The sequence below is a fragment of the Rhea americana genome, unplaced genomic scaffold (assembly GCF_003343005.1).
Source record: "Rhea americana isolate MKP2758 unplaced genomic scaffold, rheAme1 scaffold_173, whole genome shotgun sequence".
NCBI lineage: Eukaryota > Metazoa > Chordata > Aves > Rheiformes > Rheidae > Rhea > Rhea americana.
In genome coordinates this window covers 1,456,154-1,475,312 of record NW_028185850.1, presented here as the reverse complement: position 1 = coordinate 1,475,312, position 19,159 = coordinate 1,456,154, and the positions used below count along the sequence as shown (strand labels likewise).

The 19,159-nt window shown below is 36.5% G+C and overlaps 1 long non-coding RNA gene across 1 annotated transcript in view; it reads left to right on the top strand.

Moving 5' to 3' along the window:
• Positions 1–19,159, top strand: part of LOC146597986 (uncharacterized) — a 30,550-nt gene that overhangs the window by 4,241 nt on the left and 7,150 nt on the right. The window contains exon 2 of the long non-coding RNA XR_014895362.1: positions 18,391–18,481. This is a non-coding gene — a long non-coding RNA (uncharacterized LOC146597986). The remainder of the gene's footprint in view (positions 1–18,390; positions 18,482–19,159) is intronic.

Here is a 19,159-nt window from a genome sequence, read left to right as displayed (position 1 = left end):
CCCCCAAACTTTATGAACCTATGCCTCATTATTTCTTATCCAGGAAAGCAAAGCTCAGGTTATTTGATGCAAGTTTTCCTTTGGAGTTGGCAGTAATTCTGAGGCTCAGAACCAGTCCTTCTTTCACATGCTGGTGCTCACATACTATTTCAACCTGAAATGCAATTAAACATTGTAGAACTATTTAGCTAAATATTTTCCTTATTGTCTAATAATCATTTTTAGAATCCATTTGCAAACTGTTTCTTTCAGCAAGAGTTTTGAAGGAGCGAAAACGCATTCGTACATTTATACTTTACATTGGTATGGGTATTTTTTTAAATTACAGAAATCAGGCATGTTAACCTGAATGAGGCAATTTCCTCCCTCCCCCCCCCCAAAAAAAATTAAATGTGTTATCACAGGGTGTCTGTTTGCATGCTTAGAGGTAAATTAATTAATTAATTAAGATTTCTTGAACCTTAGAGGCAGTTACTTTTTTTTCTTTGACAATGGAGTTAGGAACCATAAGGTTTCATTGCAATTTCTTAGCTTTCTTTTTCCCATTAATCAGCAATTCTCAATTTTTCTCTCATTTCTATCTCAAATTTTACTCTTTTCCTTTTGAATTAGCCTATGAGGAAAGATGGTTAGAGTGATATTTAATTGAAAAAAGAAAAGATTTAGGGGAATTCATGAGTCTTGCCATATGTAAAAGTTGCTATAAAGAGGATGTACAAAGTTGAGCAAACACCTCTGAACTTCTGTGGCCTTCTGAGGGTAAGGAGCTTGACTAAATGGATTGCCTGACCTCCCTGATGGAGCTTTCTCCTTGTGATTTTTGTCTTGAGTTTTTCTCTGAACTGTGAATCACCTTGATGGACGAAGGTTGCGTTCACATTCAGCGGTTATGAAATAAGCTTTGAAGCTTTTATGGCATAACTTTCATTGGTCTGGAGTCTTTTATCGGTCTGCTCTGCTGAAGGTGTAGTCAGGAAAATGAACATAGCATTTCTCCATAGATGGCTATGATCTGATTAAATAAGCATGTGTGATGTTTAAAATTGTATTCCATTTACAGTGCTGCTCTATCACAGTTTAATACTTTTTAGTTAAATGATTGCTTCTTAAACAAAAAAAGATGAATTCTTCCTTTATTTCTTCATTTGCTCTCTTTTTGCCCATCATCTCTCTCCCGACCTCTGTTCCCAGCCAGAGCCTCAAAATGAATGCTGTCTTGTGCAGATCAGAACGCTTGAAGGACCTTAGAAAGATTGTGCAGAATTATAGCTTCAACTGGAATGTGCTGCTGCTCTTTTAATGGTGTACTTTAAAGATATATGTTATTCAGTCTTAATTGCTTTTGATGTTTCATCTGCTAAAATAATGCTGTRCTACGTTTTTTGTAAACTTAGAAAGGTTATCTACAATTTGCCTTCTTCTCTACAGAAAAATTTATTTTTTTAATAGCTGAATTTATATTGCAGAGGCGTCACTGAGGCTTGCTGGCATGGAACCAGATTCTGATAGCATCACAGTGTGGTATAGGTCAAGACTTAATTTAGTCTGGCTTCTAGTGAAGTGAACAGATTCTCCTTTAATGTCATCTCTTTGTTCCTGACATAGAATAATAGCTATTTCTATTTACATCTCGTTTTCAAGCCATGTAATTTCTGTGCTAGCACTAAAAATGGAAGAAGGGCGTAGGATAAAGATAACGACCTTCCTGTAGCTGACTTATTTCTGAAAAAATAGAAGTAGGTGGTGGGAACTTGATTTTCCTTCTGTTCTCTTAAAGATGAATAAATAAAGATAAGATAAAGCTTGTATCTTTAAGCTGTCTAGTTAGTGTAGCAATATGGTTTGGTCTACAGAAAACTTGAGGCATATCAAGTATTTATATTTCTCTGCATGTTCATGGAAAGTGATCGACACAAAAGACCAAATTACAAGAATGCACTGCACTGGTGGCAAGAGTGACTCAATAACTGAAAATATACTTGGATACGAGATCAAACTAATCAGTTTTGCACAAATTATCATGCATATGAGAAATTTACAATATTCTGTTCTTCACCTTTTTACTTGTTCCCAAATTCATCTGTTAGACTACTTTAGTGTCTACGTAGGTAAGTCTTCAGCTTTTCTCAGGAGAAGGAAGAAACGCTTGTTTTCCATAGTAGCGTATCTCACAAATATCATAAAGCCAGATGACCTTTCATGCTTTCCTAAAGTAAAAAAAGATTGCAATTTTTCCTGTAATTAGCTGTTTAAAAGCGCCATCCCTCTTATGAGAGTCTCTTACATGTAGCTTGAAACTGTTGGAACAAATTCGGTGATATAGTGACTTTTGGAACTTTTTGGACAAGATGAAGTAGAACCATAGAAAAATCTAGGTTTGAAGGTGTCTCTGGAGGTGATTTGTTCGAAAGCCCTGCTGAAAACAAGGCTATGTTGTTAGATCAGGTTGCTCAGGGCTATGTACAATTGAGTTTGGATGGAGATTGTATAGCCTCTTTGGTTATCTATTCCAGTGCAAAACAGCCTCTGTGAGGGAAACCTTTTTCCTTATAGCCAGCTAGATCTTCTGTTACTGCATTCTGTGAATTTTGCCTCCTGTTTTTCAGATACGCACTTCTGAGAAGAGTCTGGATCTGTATTTTCTACAAACTCATTTTAGGTATAGAAGAGACTGCTTTTACATCTCTTGCAGATTTAACAAGCCCAGCATCTTTAGGCTCTCTCTTGTCTGTCATGTACCAGCTTTAGTGGCCGTCCACTGAACTCTTTCCAGTTGCTGGTATATCTGTCCTACTGAGGGACCCAAGACTGGACATAGTGCTCCAAATGAAGTTTCATTCTTAGGTATGTGTCTGTCTGCACGTGTGTGTGTGTGTGTRTATATATAYACACACACACACAYATATATATATATAYACACACACACGTGTATATAYACACACACACACATATACATGTTATATATGTTATAACAGTAAAAGGTAAAGGATATTTTACTTTTTATTCATTCTCATAGTTATGTGAAGCCTTACATGAATCTGACACAGGGATCTGATATGCCAAACCTGACTTTTTCAGGCTTGAGTCCTTGTTACAAACATCGCACCTTTTACTTATAAGTAATATTGGGTTTTGATCTTTTTTTAACATCTAATAGAAATTTAACAATTGATTGAATCATGATCAAATTTTCCCATCTCCTTCTAGTTCTTCATCTCTCCTTGTAACAATTTTCTCCTTCCTAACAAACCACAAAATGTACACATTTCTGTTTTGTTTTTATCTTGTTTTGTTTTGTTTTATAAACCATACTGTCCCCTTTTTCTGCATCAAATTTCTGGTCTTTCCAGGTCTTAAATCAGTTATTTAGGATCTCTGATGCTAGATTTGTTTAGTATTAGTATTTGTATCATTTTCTCCTTACTGCTTATAGGGATTTGAGGTGTACAYGTAGAAAATCTTAAATCAGCATTTTTAGGCATTTTAACACCTTGAATTAATTTCAGCAAAGAAATAGATCAATAGGTAGAGTCTTAAACATTCTTGCTAGCCAGATGCTCCTGTATTTTGCATGAAGAGCTCTTCCAGCTGTTGTCAGCTTGGCAGATGAACTGAGCTCTGAATGTGTCCCGTTTACTTTAATGATCGAAGTTTCAGACATTCCAAACCCCATGCTCTGTTCCTGCACTGAAATGTGTAGGCCTAATAGCAAGGAAGGTCTATATTTATTAGTTTAGTACACACTACATTTCTGTTTTAGTGCTGTCAGAAATACTTAATTTTAAGTATTTGTGTCTTCAGACTTAAAGTCCAGACACAGAATCTTTTAATTGCTTCGGATATGCATGGGGGATACTTGAGTGAGGAGGACCTTATTTAAATAGCTAGTCTTTGAACCATGGAATTGAAAAAGTAATTCTTGTTTGGCTGTGTTACYCAGAACTGTTTTCTGAATTTGCTATAAAGTTGCTATAGATCAAAACTGCAGTCTGTCCTGCTCAGTAYATATACAGATACTTTAGCTAGTTTTAGATATTATTCATTATTCCAACCTTTGCAAGCAGGTTTAAAACAAATCTGTAGCCATTACTGTATTCTCTGTTATTATTTATGGTAAGGACTGATATTGAAATACACACACTGGCCAACACTAGGAAGTTTCTGTGCTCAGAATCTACAGACTACCTATTGTCACAATGTAAAGCCTTGAAATTGCTGACATTAGTTGGTAGGTAACCTAACATGTGGGAGCAGAATTTAGAAGACATTATAAACTATGTTATCATCAGAGTATTAAAATAATTGTTACAAAATTTAAGACATTAAATATCATAAAGATTTTATTGTTGCTTAATGATTTAGGAAAACTGAAAGAGGAAATCCCATGGGTTCAAGCACAGCCAAAATCTATGCCAAGGTGCAATTTGGAAAGATGCCATTTTACTGCCAGGAAAAGATCCTGCCAGAAGCTTGGACTAATAACAGAGCATTCAGACTCACTGCCTAAATAAGTAGCCTTTGTAGTTTATTGAATGATGATGATACATAAAAGTATATTAACAAATCCCCATCATGGCATAATACCAACATTTTAGTCCCACATGTGACTGAAAAGAAACAGAAAACTTRAGGGAGCTGAGAGAAACTATCTATCCCCATATTCCTCCTCTTGTTAGCCTGGTTTTCCAGGAAAACCAGATATATGCAGTCATGCTAATGGTCCCTGTTTAACACATTTAGAATGCAGTGGCCATGTTCAGCCAAATGGAACAGATGTGTAATTGTCTCTGAGATCATTAAGTTTTTGCTAGTTTTGTGAAAAAGGTGGCTAGGTGAGGAGAAAAATACAGTAACAGCCTCAGCTTCTTACTTCTGCATGAACCTATGTATTGTTATGTAACAGAGAATTCACCTGGGGAGGAGGGGGGATGTTTAAATACTCTGTAAACAGAGAAGGTTTTAATTGAAGCTTGCAGTCAGCTGAGGGCACAAATTAGTGGGAAACAAGGCTTCACTAATTTCTTATACTTGCWGAACTCCTGGTTTAGTGATATCACCATGATCCTTAAAGTTTCTACTCACAGCACATGAATTTGTAAACTGTTTATATTTCCCAGTAAGTTTTCTGCTCTCTTAATTTTTCTTTCATATGACGTAGCTTTTCTCTGCTTATTACTTTGCCAGTATCATAGTATCCATTAACATCTGTGAGCTTCTTTACATTGTAATTAGCATAGACTAAATTCTGCTGTCTTTGACAATACAGGTCATGGTCATAGTGCACTTTTGTCCCATATAGCAATTACCCATATAACAATATTGTTTTCTTATATGGACAGCCAGTGTGAGCTTMCATTCAGTTAATTTCCTCAGTAAAAATGCCTTGCTTTGTGTCTCCAAGTTTGAGTTTTAAGGTAGAATTTGTGACTCAGACTCATGCTGTTGTATCCTGGAAGGAAGGTTGGATTCTTATGTACTGTGACCTTTGCAGGCCCTGGGATCATGAAATTAAAAGTTACATTGCTGTGCATGTTCCAATTGCTGTATACCTAAAAGTATTCCTTTGAACTTGCTGTGAGGTCAAGTAATTCTTTTTATCCCTAATGGAGTTTATTAAGTTGATGAAACCCTGGTCAAATTTATTTCAGACTGTTCTTTTCAAAGCTCTTCTTCACTTTCATTTCAGAGCACTTCTGGAAAATAATACTCTAACAAACTTCCTAGTCCTGTATTTCACTTCAGTGATTGTTTTTGCAATTTACCTTTACGTAACTTTATAATCTTTCTAGTATTTTGCACTGTGCTTTCTATGGTAATTTAATCTATTTCTCTGCTTTTTTTGAAACATAATCGAGAGCACTTCTTTTTGAAATCTAAGAACTWTTTTTGTTATTAGTGCTTTGGAATTGTATGGTTGATTAACCTCATTGCAGAAGCCAGCTGTTGGACTCCTTCAGCCATTCTATTGAAATATTGTACTGTTAGTTCATGCCATAATCTTCCAGTATTAATTTTTCTGCTGCAATGCTTACATTTCTCAGTTCGTGTTCTCTAATTAGCCCATTTTGTGTGTTTTCAGGTAGCATTTTGAATGAAACAGTTAATAAGAATTAGTTATGAACAGGTGGAAAGTGCCTTCAAGTCCTTCTCATTTTTTACTTTATCCTTTTTTAGTGTTACCTCCACTTTCTGGAATTTAACTCTTAGACTGCGGCATGTGTGTCATTAATAATCAGTTTCATTCAGAGAGATTTGTTCTCATTCCATTTAAGGTTATTTTCCTTGCAACGCTTCTCTGTGTCTGTAATTGTAATGCTCGTTGTCCGGGTGTTTGAGATTTTCCAAGATTGAGGATGTGCTGTTTTGCTTCACGTAATAACACAGTTTTGGCAGGAAGTTCCTAAAAAAATACTAACCAAAAAAAAAGTGTGAGGGGGAGAGCGATTATATGGGGAAAAGCTTTACCTTTTTTTTTTTTTTGTTGTTGAGTCAGATCTGCCAAAATCCTTGGATTGCAGCTAAAGTTGATAATTATTTTGTGTTTTGATGTTCTATAATATTTTCTCATGTGAAATATATTTATATATATATATATACACATATATATATAATGATAAGTGATATAATCTTACCGAAATCTCTTTAATTGGTAGAAGGGCCTAATATGTGTTTATGAATGAGATATGTAGCATCATCCATGGACTTGTAAAGTTTGTCACTTAAAGAAATTTGGGAAAATGCAATAAGAAGGAAAAGTGAAATAGTCCCTTCAAAATACCTTCACCATACCTACCTTTCCCCTTGCATCAGATTAGCTCAGTATTTCCACTAGCTTCTATTTGTTTTAGTGGAATTACATTTTTGCTGCTGCATGGTCACCTTATGGTGGTCCCCAGCTGTAGCAGCACTGTCCACTTCCTTTTGATGTTACAATGCTTTGTCTGCGGCCAGGACAATAGTTGTAACTTTCTTGAACAGAGTTTCTTTAAGGAAAAGATTMTTTTTCCTCACAACATAATAGGTGTAAGTTATGATTTAAAAAATGCTAACAAAGATGGTAGGACTTAAATCTGTGGATGAGTATTTGAAGCCACAGTTTACTTTTCTGAAATTAAATCGATTTTTAAGTCACAGTTTAAGTAAAACTGCTGGCAAATAATTTGCACTAGTAGTAAATRATTCAAGTCAATCAGAAATAATCAGTCTAAAAAAAAAGAGGGAGTTTCATTCAAACATTTACTTACAAAACAGTCTTTCAGGCATCAGAGCTGTGCAGACAAAGTTAGGTAGAAAGCATTCTATCCAAGAATGTACAGAAAGCAAATCAGTGAATTTAAGACAATAGTAGAAAGACAAATTACTTACTGAGTATGAATAGAAAATTTGTTAGGTGTCTATTTTGTTTAAAAAGAAAATTCCGCGTTCTGTAAGTTTTTCATCCTAATGATTTTTATCTGTTCACCAGCAACTAAACGTCTGATGGATTCTCTGCCACATTTGTATTTGAATACAATCCAACATAGAAGAATAGTTTGAGTCATGGAAAAGTGATCAATTCCCACAAATACTAATCTCTCAATGCTTTTTCAAGTAGTTTCCAAAATTTCCCTAGGCATGAGCAAGTTCGTAATGCCTGTACTGTGTCGCTTTTTGAAGAAGTAAAATTTAATTGAAATTTAGATAAAGCTAGTGCTAAAGCTCACTGCTTTGTGACCTAATACAGTGGTAGTCTGCATTTTTTTCTTTGCTGCACATGTTTCAGTGCTGCTGTTGTTGGACATCTGCCCTTGAAAAAATCTTGCCGTATCTGAGGTAGGGTCCCTACCTTTAAAATTTTTTTTTTTTATATATAAGTTCTTGAGGTTCACTCACAAAAGCTCTCATTCAGATGACCAGTTGAAAAGTAAAGGAGGTATCTTATTGAAAAGTAGTGCTGTGTAATGCGAAGTGTTGGTTTCAGGTATAATTCTGGCAACCTGTAGATTTCAAATATGAGAAACTTGGTGAATTCAGCATAGAATCATTTTCAAGCTATGAGTAAAACACAGGATGAAATAAAAACAAGAGTGACTTCTGTTAAAAATGATTCACTGCATTATGTTCACCAAACATAAGAAACAGTTTTTACTCTGATATTGACAGTGCAGTTCAGTGCCCTGAGCTACAGCTCTGCTTTATGTTTAGGTTGTGTTTACTTAATAAAATGCTTGTGATTTTCACTCTTTTTAGTTATGGTCTTTTGAAGAAAGAATGTTTCAATGATGCTTTTCTAGCTTACACAAGCTGAGAATGGGGTCCTTTCTTATTTGAATTTCTAAAGCTGCAGTATTATTTCTTAGTAGGGTAGTACCTGTTGTACTGTATTATGGACTCTGTAGTACCAGTCACTATACATATTCTGAAAAAGTAGTGTGTCCATATCCAGAGAGCTAGTGTCTAAATCCAGTGGTGTAGAGAAACTGTCTTGGTTACTCATTGCCCAGGAAAATATTCTCTTATTATTAATGAGCTATATTACTTAGAAATCCTGATCACAGAGGGCAGATTTAATAACAGTCTGTTTCACAGAACTCTTTCAGCAGTTTGAAAATGTGCTTGGAGGTGCTGTGGAGGGCTAGTGTAGTAAATGGTAGAGAAAAAAATGTTTTCATAAGCAGCTGTGTGAACAGCTGCATCTTGTCTGATTTTATCATTTTAATGAAAAAATCTGAATGCTACGTAAATAATGGAAATTACTACAAATCTTCCATCTATATACAATCAGTATATTACAGGGACTGCCGTAATAGATAAAGATACTGAAAAAGATAAGGAGTATTGAGAAGTAGCATTGCAGGCAAGCCTGGAAGGATTTTATTTTGTTTTTTCCATAACTCAGCAGGAAAGAAAGCATGAATATGTTTGTGATGGAAGGGATAAATGGGCAATGGAAATRAATGTTGTTAGCTGAGTGAGGGATCAGGATGTAACAATTTGTGTACACATGTATTAAGAGCTTTAATGCCTTGTTCAGGGTGTGGTGAATAAGGGGAGCTGTTGGACATTTCCGAAGTCTGATACTATATTGTTACTGACAAGGAAAATGGTTGTTAATGGTAGCCTTTTATGCTAAGAGCCATGTAAGTATCTGGAAAAACAGCCTGACAAGTTGTGGCAGCATTGCTGGTGTAGGTCAAGCCTGGGGACAAGAGGTTCAGGGGTTGACCAAGAAGAGATCCTATTTTTCTGTTTTGAAGTGTATGTTGTTCCTTTGGAGTGCAGTAACATTTTCTAAGCAAATGAAAACTAATCTACCTGGTCTCCTCAGGTTTACATCCTCTTCCCTGAAAGACTTCTTTTGTTGTCTTGAAGTAAAGAACATTTCAGCCTCATTGCCCAAGTACAGGGCAGATGGTGCCCTCGTGGAATTTAAATCAGGTATCAGCATGTTGTCACTCGTGACTGGGAAGTGCTGTAGTTTGACCAGCTCTGCAGTGCAGTCGCTACGTTGTCAGGAACAGAGGGGAGAGAAATTTTGCTTTAGCAGATGCTGCATACAACGGTTTTGCAAACTGAGTAATGTTATTCCTTGGCTGCATGTACATCTGACAGAAAATGATTAAAGTGAGGCACATACACAAAAATACTGTGAGTTAAAAACGAATATAATTGTTTTCAGCATGTAGTAGGTTGAGGAATTAGATATTTAATACATCCATGGTTGGCAACTTAGCATGGCTTTAGAAGGTAATAGACCTCAGTATAAATTTTAAAAGTAGACTACATTTATTATCATCAAGGGGTACCAAACTCTGCATACTTACTTTTCTTAAAACCAATAAAAAGTTGTCAGCTGCACTATGTTCTTGAACTGAATGCAATATGGAGTATGTTTAAGTGTGAGTAGGTATCCCTTTTCATTTGTGTTACTTTTATCATTACCATTTAAACATTATTACACTAGTATATTATTCAAATGAATCATTGTTTTGAATTGCTGACATGCTCTAGGTGACCCTGCTTGAGCAGGGAGGTTGGACTAGATGATCTCCAGAGGTCCCTGCCAACCTTACTGATTCTATGATTCTATGATTTCTTCTTAAAAGGGGCAGAAAGGTGAAAAGCTTGAAAAAGTTTAGGCAGAACAGATTTATTTAGGGTGCAATTTTAGGAAAAGTGATAATTTTTACTGCTAACCTGCAAAATAGTGAAGGAGTTAAGAAAATTAGGTATCCAAGTATGAGGTGAGTACTAAATATAACTTAAATAGTCTTGAGCAGACCTTACCAGAAGAGAAATTTTTTTTTTTTTTTTTAAGAAAGGAGATGAGCTTTGCGTGAGCAAGGACAATACAGCAGGGAAAGAATAATTTAAACATTAGAAAAGCTGATAGTATTTTTGCAGTGAGAGTAAGATAACTGAATGGAAAACTATGAATTAATAGAAGGAGTCACACAGGGCAACAGCACTTAAAAACACAGTATTTGAGTTAGAATTTAAAATGCTTCAGTGAGAGGAATCCATATTTACCTGACTCTTAATGTTTTTGAGATCTGACTCTGTTTTACATCTCTTGACAGTCAGCAGAAAAGATTTGGTGTTGGGGGAGTTATATCACCCAGATTCTGACTGACTTTTACTGAGGGTGGTTCTCATTTAAGGTAGCATGCTCCAAGATGCTTTTGAACCAACATACAGTTACAGATAATCCAAAGCACTTGGTGTTGCACATTAATCAATTTCTTGTCCCTTTTCCCATACCAGTACTGACAAATTGATGAAGCTCACAAAGCTCATTAAGAAGGAAAGATGCCATGTGCCTCATCCATGTCAGAACAAAGGAAAAATATTCCATTTGATTTAGCTTTCCTGTCATGAGCATTGGGCTCACACACAGATGTGACTACAGAAATAAAGGAAGTTGTAAATTTCTGTCTTTGTGATGGGTGCGAGCAAGAAGAGGGGAAAAATGACGTATTGTCCCTGAAGTAGTTGTTTTTTATTTTGATGTCACATGAGAGTTGGAAGAGTTCCTGGATGCTATGCAGACTTTCAGAAAAAGAAAGATTTCTGTTTGTTTTCTATGTATGTTCAGGAGGATGATGTATTGCTGATAGTTGTTTTCTTTTTCTCAGATTTTCCTAGTGCAAGGGCATGTTAAYGATAGGTGTCACTGGAAGATATGTTTTAGGGTATATTTAGAGGAATTTATAATTGATGAATTAATCATGCCAAATAAAAAAACATCACTGGTGAAGGGATTATGTTGATTTCATGGAGAATCCATCCTGTTGCAGTATATCCAATTACTTTAAGGATGTCAGATCTATTGAAATCTATGCATAGAAATGCTTTTGATAGAGAAGGAAACTGCCAGGTATAGAGTAAGTTTAACGACAATAACAAWAWATATATATATATATGTATATTAACAAGATAGAAGTGCTGAGGCTGCACTTGCATGAGAAGCTGAGCTGGCCACACAGCTCACTGCCTCTGAAAATGACAGGTCTCACTGCTATTCCTTCTTCTCTTGCTTCCTGCCCCTCTTCCTTMTGGTGCTCTGGAGAGTTTTCGCTTGGCCAGTTGCATTTGCTGCAAGTTGCATTTGCTGCAGTTCCCCTTTGTATAGGGTTGTTCTCTGTCAGGTTGGGGATTATGCTGTTGCTGCCATGGTGGCAGCAGTGGTCATGTGAGCATCAGAGCTGTTGCAGCTCAGCTGTAGGAGCGTGGTTCTCTGGGGAGAAGGGGACCATCCCCATTTCTGCAGCAGTGAGATGTTAGATCAGGTCATGCCATCTCGCAGAACTGTGGCCTCGTTTCAGGATGAAATGGGTGATTAAGGCATTTGTGCTAAATATCAAACTTCCTTAGCTGTTTTACAGAAATAAACTGTCCTGATGAAATTCCCTCTCCTTTAGAGTCAGGTGCTGAAGTATAATTTAAACATGAAAAGAAACAAATGCTAAACCAGGCCATGTTTTTAAGTGCTAGCTTTCTTCTGCCCATATTAGGTGTGCTGGAAGATGGTATGAGTGCTCACTGGAGGCTATGAAAGCCATTTTAAGAGCTGAGTAAGTGCAGAGAGGTTAGCTGACTTTCTGCTTTATCTTAGGTGAAATAGCTGTTTTACAGGGCACTGACTGCTTTTGTTGCAGCTGATGTGTGCCAGCTATAGTAAATCTTTTGTTAGATTGACTGTGTGGAAAGACTAGAACTTCTGCCTTGTCCAGTTTGGCTGTAGTTACTGAGTACAGCTACTGCTGCAGTAAAAGTAGGGATTAAGTCAACATTAAACACAGTTTTTCTTTTGTTTTCTCCAGTTTGGTTACCCAACTGAAAAATGAACAATTATACATATATATATATATATATACATGTATATATACATATAAAAAGATTTGGATCAAACCAAAGTTATTAATTTCTCCCAAAGCCAAGCCCTGGGAGATCTTATAGATGGAAACAGGCGGTAATGACTTTGACTTTTAGGTTGTGTCACAGTTTCTGTGATGCCGTATTTGTATGTCTGTACTACCATGCTGCTGCAGGCTTTCAGTGGATAGTTGCATTTTGGCAATTCAGGCAACGTTGGTTGTTTTAAGGATTTGGGGTCATTTGTGAATTAAATTCTGTTTCTAAAATAATGAAGCAGTAATAAGGAGAGAACTTTCACATATGTAGCTAAACTAGATGCAAAGCTAATTTCAGTTAAAAAAAAAATCAATAAGAAAGCATTTTGGATGGCCCTGTTGTATTTTCGTTTGCTATTTTGTGCATTTGTGTTCGTCTATACATACATAAATGCAAATCTTGAATATGAAGTGCTGAATTATTGCTCAAAAATCATCCTTAAAAAGATGGATTCTATTAAACAGCTTGCAAATTTAATTTTTCTTTAGATTGTCTTTTATAAATTTCAGAAAATCTTTGTATTAACCAGAGCTGGCTTTTTATTCTAGAAAGGTCTTGGGTTCTTATTCCTCCAATATCATTATGTATATGTTTGAATAATCTATAATAAAATGTCTCCATGTCAATGTGGTATTTAGGTCCAGTTTATGAAAATTAGAACAAAACTATTTTTAACAGCAGTTGACATCAATCATGCTCACCCTCAGGTAACCTTTAATGCAACATTTTAAAAAGAAAATTCATTAGATYACCTATTTAGATACCCTGACATCATTCTGTCATGGCAAGGAAGTGATTTACATGGAAAATATATATTATCTCTGCTTTTAGACAAAATTAGTTTTTCATGATTCATGGTTTTACTGCAAGTATAAGAGAAACTGAAAATGACCAGCCTTTTAAAAGTGAGACCTGATCTATGATCAGTTTTCCTCCTTATTTTCTTCACCTATTTAAATTTTTGAAAAATATATTAAAATATACAAAGTAAGCTGTAAACATGGTGTAACCACAGTAACATCACTACATAGTTGGGACTAGAGACAAAAGAGAGAGAAAACAATTAACTTCAAACAGAGAGTTGGAACAGTCAGAATGGTCAGGGACTCGGACCACAGGCTGCATGAAGAGAAGATGAGGGAAYTGAATGTGTTTAGTTTGGTAATGAGCAGGTTGAAAGGTGATTGCTGCCCATTGTCCCTTCCAGCCAGCATGTTCATGATTCTCTTACGWGGTTGAGTTTGGGCAGAGGACTTAGTAAACAGCACAGTCGTATGTATGGTGAAATGGTATTTTAACAAGAAAGCAAAGAGCAAATCATATTTTCTGATATATATGCCTTAAAATGAGACTTGTAACTTTTCTATTAGTCTTCATACAAAGCTATCTTTATCCTTCGGCATCATGTAAATAGAATGTTATTATGCACAGAGGTCTAAATTAGGATGAGAAGATGAGGTAGTGATGCTGAATAAGAATTGCAAAAGTATGGCACAAACTGACAGTCTTGATACTCTGGAGGAAACTAGCATTTTTTAGATAACGTTTTTTATTTTACCTGATGTTATTTGCAAATGAAATTACAGAAGAAGGTACAATCTTTCGTAACAATGAGTTGAATAATCTCATAGTTTGGAGATTTAAAAATCTTAACAACTAGTATTTTTTGTGCATGAGTGTGCGTGAGATGAATGAGTGTTCGCAAAAGAAAAAAAAAACAGTAGTTTACATGGAGGAAGTATTCTGAAACAGCTTAGTCAACTTCCTGGCTTTATAACTGTTTAGATTTTTTTTTTTAACTAACAGAATGTTTTTACGCCTTTAAAGAAAATAAGTTACTAGTAAACCACTAAAGCTTACTAATTTTAGTAAGTTTTGTAAAGTGATGACTTTAGCACAGTATCGTTGAAGAGCACAATTGTTTTTATGGTAACACAGGAATTGATTGGTGACTGGTCTTTTTTTTTAGGGTTAGCTTTCAGAGTGACTTAAGTAGTCTAATGAAATCTGTAAGGAGGGCGTATTGATTTACTTAATCGATTTTGATCATGTTTTGCTTTTGTATGTTTAGATAATTTTCAGAAAAAATGTTTATTTTCATTGATTGCTATAGCTGTTGTAACACAGTGATTTGCAGCAAAATTAACTGTATACTGTTTGTTAAACTTGGAAAAAAACTACACTAATTTAGGCAACTGRATAAGGCCAGTCTGCCTGAATGCTTTTGAAATGTGTCTTTGAAAATGGGAGGCCATGTCCTTGAAATTGGTAGAGTTAGTCCTTGTTGTTTCACCAGGTTTGCATAGATTAAAAGGGGRAAACTGCCTTTCCTACTTCTCCAACTTCTAGTCAGAATCTTGATTTTTTTTTAATTAACATGTCAAAAAAATATTTTTTGCATCTGCTAATTGAATTAAAATCGAAAGGCCATTAGGGCAAAAATTTTTTAACAGTGGAAGTCCATACATTTAAGAAGATGTAACTAGTACCTTTCTCTCCAGGTTTGTGAAACAAATTCAGCCTGATAAAAAGAAGACAAAGTTTGAGATGAACATTGCTTGCAATTCAATCTGTGGACACTTTGCAGCAGGCGCAGGATGCAGTATTTGGGATGGAATATAGAGCAACTGGTGTACTCAAATCAGGCAGGCTTTGCCTTGAACCTCAGATTCTGACCAGTGGGAGTTGCAGCTGTGTGCCTGCAGTGAATGCTGAGGCACCAAACCCTGTTCTGATGCCTCAGTAGAGCTTTGATGCATAGAAGATTGGAGTGATGGAATGTGGAAAATGAACTGTCCGAGGAAAAAGGAAAACTGGTTGAATTTAGAGCCATGGTTTGTTCTTAGTGGCATTGACTGGGCAACTGTCTTTGAGGGCATCCTTGGCAGTGGAAAATCACCTTCTGTTGCTGTAAAAGCAAAAGTGTGTTTAAAGTAATAAAAATACACTCATGTGAGGTAGACTAACATTTTCAGAAAGACAGCAGGCAATATCAGAGCCTATTTGAAACAAAGAAGAAATTTAACTATATTATTTTTATTCRGGTGATTAATCCACGTCTTGTGCTAGGCACACCTTGAATTTTAATAATTTAGGATTCTATTGCAATTCTCTATGTAAAAGCTTGAAATTTCAGAACTACTCTTCACTGATTTCTGCTGGTACTGTAGACTCTTGAGAGCTCTCCAAGGTAGAAACATCTTTGCTGCACTACACAATTACTTATTAGGACTCATAATACTATTGTTCTGCCCTTTGTTTAGATGGCTTGGCTTCTCCTCTGGTACAGGTTATTGATGTTTGGTTCCCTGCTATGTGTCATTTGTTCATCTGGCTATTTGTTTTCTAAATCAATGTTTTCCTTGGAGGAACAGAGAGAAAAGAGTGGAAGGAGGTTTAACACATCAGGTATCACAGGAACAAAAAGGATATTTTGTTCTCTAAAGTACCTTCACCTCAGTCTCCGTTTGTTGCCATCAGCAGTAATTCTTTTGTGATTTAGTGTTTGCAAAAATTTCCCCCCCCCCCCCTAAAGTACCTTCACCTCAGTCTCCGTTTGTTGCCATCAGCAGTAATTCTTTTGTGATTTAGTGTTTGCAAAAATTTCCCCCCCCCCTTTTTTTTTTTCTTTAGGGAAGTAGTGGTGATGGTTAAAACTGTATCAGGACCTCAGTCATCACTTGGATGTAATTTCCTCACTTGTCTTCTGTGATACAGATCAGGCAGTCTCTATTCAACCCTTCGTGTTGCTAACGTTCAAAGCTTCCCAGGGAGCCATAATACAGCAGGTGCTTCAATGTCTGTGCGACCTGGCTGCACACTCTGTTGCCTTTAGTGACCATGAGGTGGACTGGAAATGTGTTGAATTGAACCTAGAAGGAAAATTTTTCCTAGTTGGGGCTTCTAAAATGCTTTGGGATTTATCCAGAATCTYATATGCTATGTCAAAATGAAGTCAGCTGAATGGTTGCATGGTTTCTCTTGTGACTTCTGCTGAGCTGGAGGCCAGCCCTTGTGAATTTTGTATAGCACATTAAGTTTCATTGATTGAACCTGCCTCAGGCCCAGTTGGGATTTTCGYAGTAACAACTAGGTAGTAGAGAGGATGGCGCTGCTGACAGACATACCATTTCCTTTTCAGTAATCATGCTGTTGGCTATCAGTTTTTGATCTGCCGTGTTTCCTTTTTTTCCTTGTGAATCATTGCCGTTGTACATTGATTGCAAACATTCCCAAGGTTTTCAGGACAGCTTGAACCATAGCTAGAGCCAAGAGGCAGGCTGGGGCTTGCATTTGGCAGGACAGTCTGCTGCCAGCACGGACGAGGATCTGGCACCTGCATTCCATAATGTGCCTTTGCTTTGTGAGCCTGGCTGTGCCTGTGGAATGGTGATGGCCTTGYTACTGCCTCTGTTAACCATGACGGTGCCTCTCATGCAGTGTTAAAGATCTGCCCTCGTACTTTGAGCTGTTCTGCCATGTTGGGCTTCAGCTGAGACTGTTGTACAGCTGTACGATGGCCAAGCTCATATTGCTGCTTTCTTACAAGCTGTTTGAATGTAGAAGTAAACTTACACATTATTACCAGAGGTTTCTGAAAAAGGAAATTGGAGTGATAGAAATTGTTCACTTTGGTATGGTATAGGTATATACCATATATAGGTATATACCTTTGGCTATAGGTAAAGATTTTCTGTGCCTGAGAAACTAGCTTTCCATCTTAAGGCGAGAGAACAGGACTTTTGGAGGCTGCCAAACCATTGTTCATGAGTATGTTTCAAGACTTCCCCCCCTCCCCAATCACATGGTGAAGTGCTGGTTTAAATAGCTCCAAGAAAATGGAAATGATAGATAGAAAAAAGATTAAGAGGATATCTGGAGGAAAAATGTGCCTTCACAGGAACATGTATTTTGTTTTTCCCATTTGCTCTCATGGTAAATGAGAAAATTCTTAATGAAGCAACAGAGGTGGTTGAAAATTTGTATGCTGCCTTTTTTTTTGTTTCTAACTTTGTTAAGCTCTGATCATATTGTGGCTGAGATGTGGTCGCCTCCCAGCCATAGAGCTTTTATACAGACAGATTATGATCTACTGAAGAGTCTGTACATGTCTGTGGAGGTGGGTATTTTCRTAGGGCTTCATTTGTGCTGGTTTCTCACATTAATTCAGTTATCTAACTGTCAGAAGTAGGACTGATGATAAATGCCCTATGGCTGTTGAAGATTCTGGTTAAAAGTCCAGAAATGAACGTGGCAACCTGGTACACAAAATTTTGCTAAATGAAGTCAAGAAATGTTACTAGCTGTGGCATTAGTACTGTCTGTCCAGACATTTGAGGATGACATCATTTTATCAGATGATACAGATACTGTAGGCAATATAAATGTTAAAGCAAAAAGTTGCTTCTGCTGTAAGAAACAGAACACACTGCAGCCTGCAGAGATAATAGGTCACAGTATGCAGAGGTCTCACGATTTCAAGATGGAGCATTGTGCATTGGGATTTGTTTGCTCTGAGTCTTTATTAAAAATAGAGGCAGTGCTGAGATTTGCTTTTTTAACGCTTTAGTAGGGTAATTCATTTGGTGGCTTTTGCATTTTGTGCACCACTGCTCTAGGAGAGTAAGACAATGGCAGCAACAAAATGTTGCTGGAGAATGAAATGCTTAAACCAGTGTGGTGTTTTAATAAAGCTAGAACTTCTACCCACCTTTAGCTAACTGTAATTCAGAAAGCTTGTGTTTTGATCAAAAACAGCTGCACATTCTACCTATCATCATTTATAGAAAAGAGGGAAAGTAAAGCTCAGTGCACTATTTTTCAAAGACAAGTAGCCACCCAATCTGATGCATGTCATATATTGGTTAAAAAAAACAATAAATTGAGAACATATATCGGAARTGGCTTCTGTCTCTTATGCTTGTTCCTCATGGTAAGATAAATGGAAACTGTGTCTCATTTCAGTTGAAAAATACATATAATTTGTTTTCAAACTAGAGAGTTGATGGTCCTGTGACATGAGTCCTGGTGACAGTAACTGGCTTCTGGAGAGACAAGGAAAGAAAACGTCTCAAACACAAACAGGAAGGTAACATGAGGGTAGGGGGAAGRGGAAACAGAGACATGCCTGAGAAATGCCAGATAAAAAGCTTAAAAAAMCTCTCCTTAACAGGGAGCAGAGTAACATAATATAGTCCTGGCTGAAATGCAGGTTGACTGGATTTATGTTCGTAGATTATGGGTAAACAAGCTAAATTAATAATACTGTTAATCAAGTTGTTTGTCTCAGGATGTAAAATAGAGTATTTATTTATGCAACACCAGAAACACTTTGGAGAAGAAAAACTCCCTTAATAAACATCCAATGTCCAGGGTTAGAGTTGCAGAGGGGAAAAAAAAAATATGATGTGGTAGTTTCTTAATAATTTGAATCCTGCCAGAAACTGAATGCCCTGTTTGATATGCGATGTTAAAAAAAGCCACAGTAAATATTGTAGTATGTTTATTTCCCATATTGTGTGGGGTGTGGGAGGGCTTTTTTCTTGCCCTTTTTTTTTAATTGTAAAACAATTAAAGCTCTAATGCTGCTTTAATATAGATCATGATCCAACTACAGTACTGATGACAGGCTTACCTTGAATATCCCTAAAGCTGTCAGTAGTCTTTAAAACCTTACTTGTGTTGGCATGGTTTTTACCTGCTCCAAGAAAGTTTTGAGAGACTAGTAAGTCTATTTATGCTTAAATTTATGACGCCAAAGACTTAA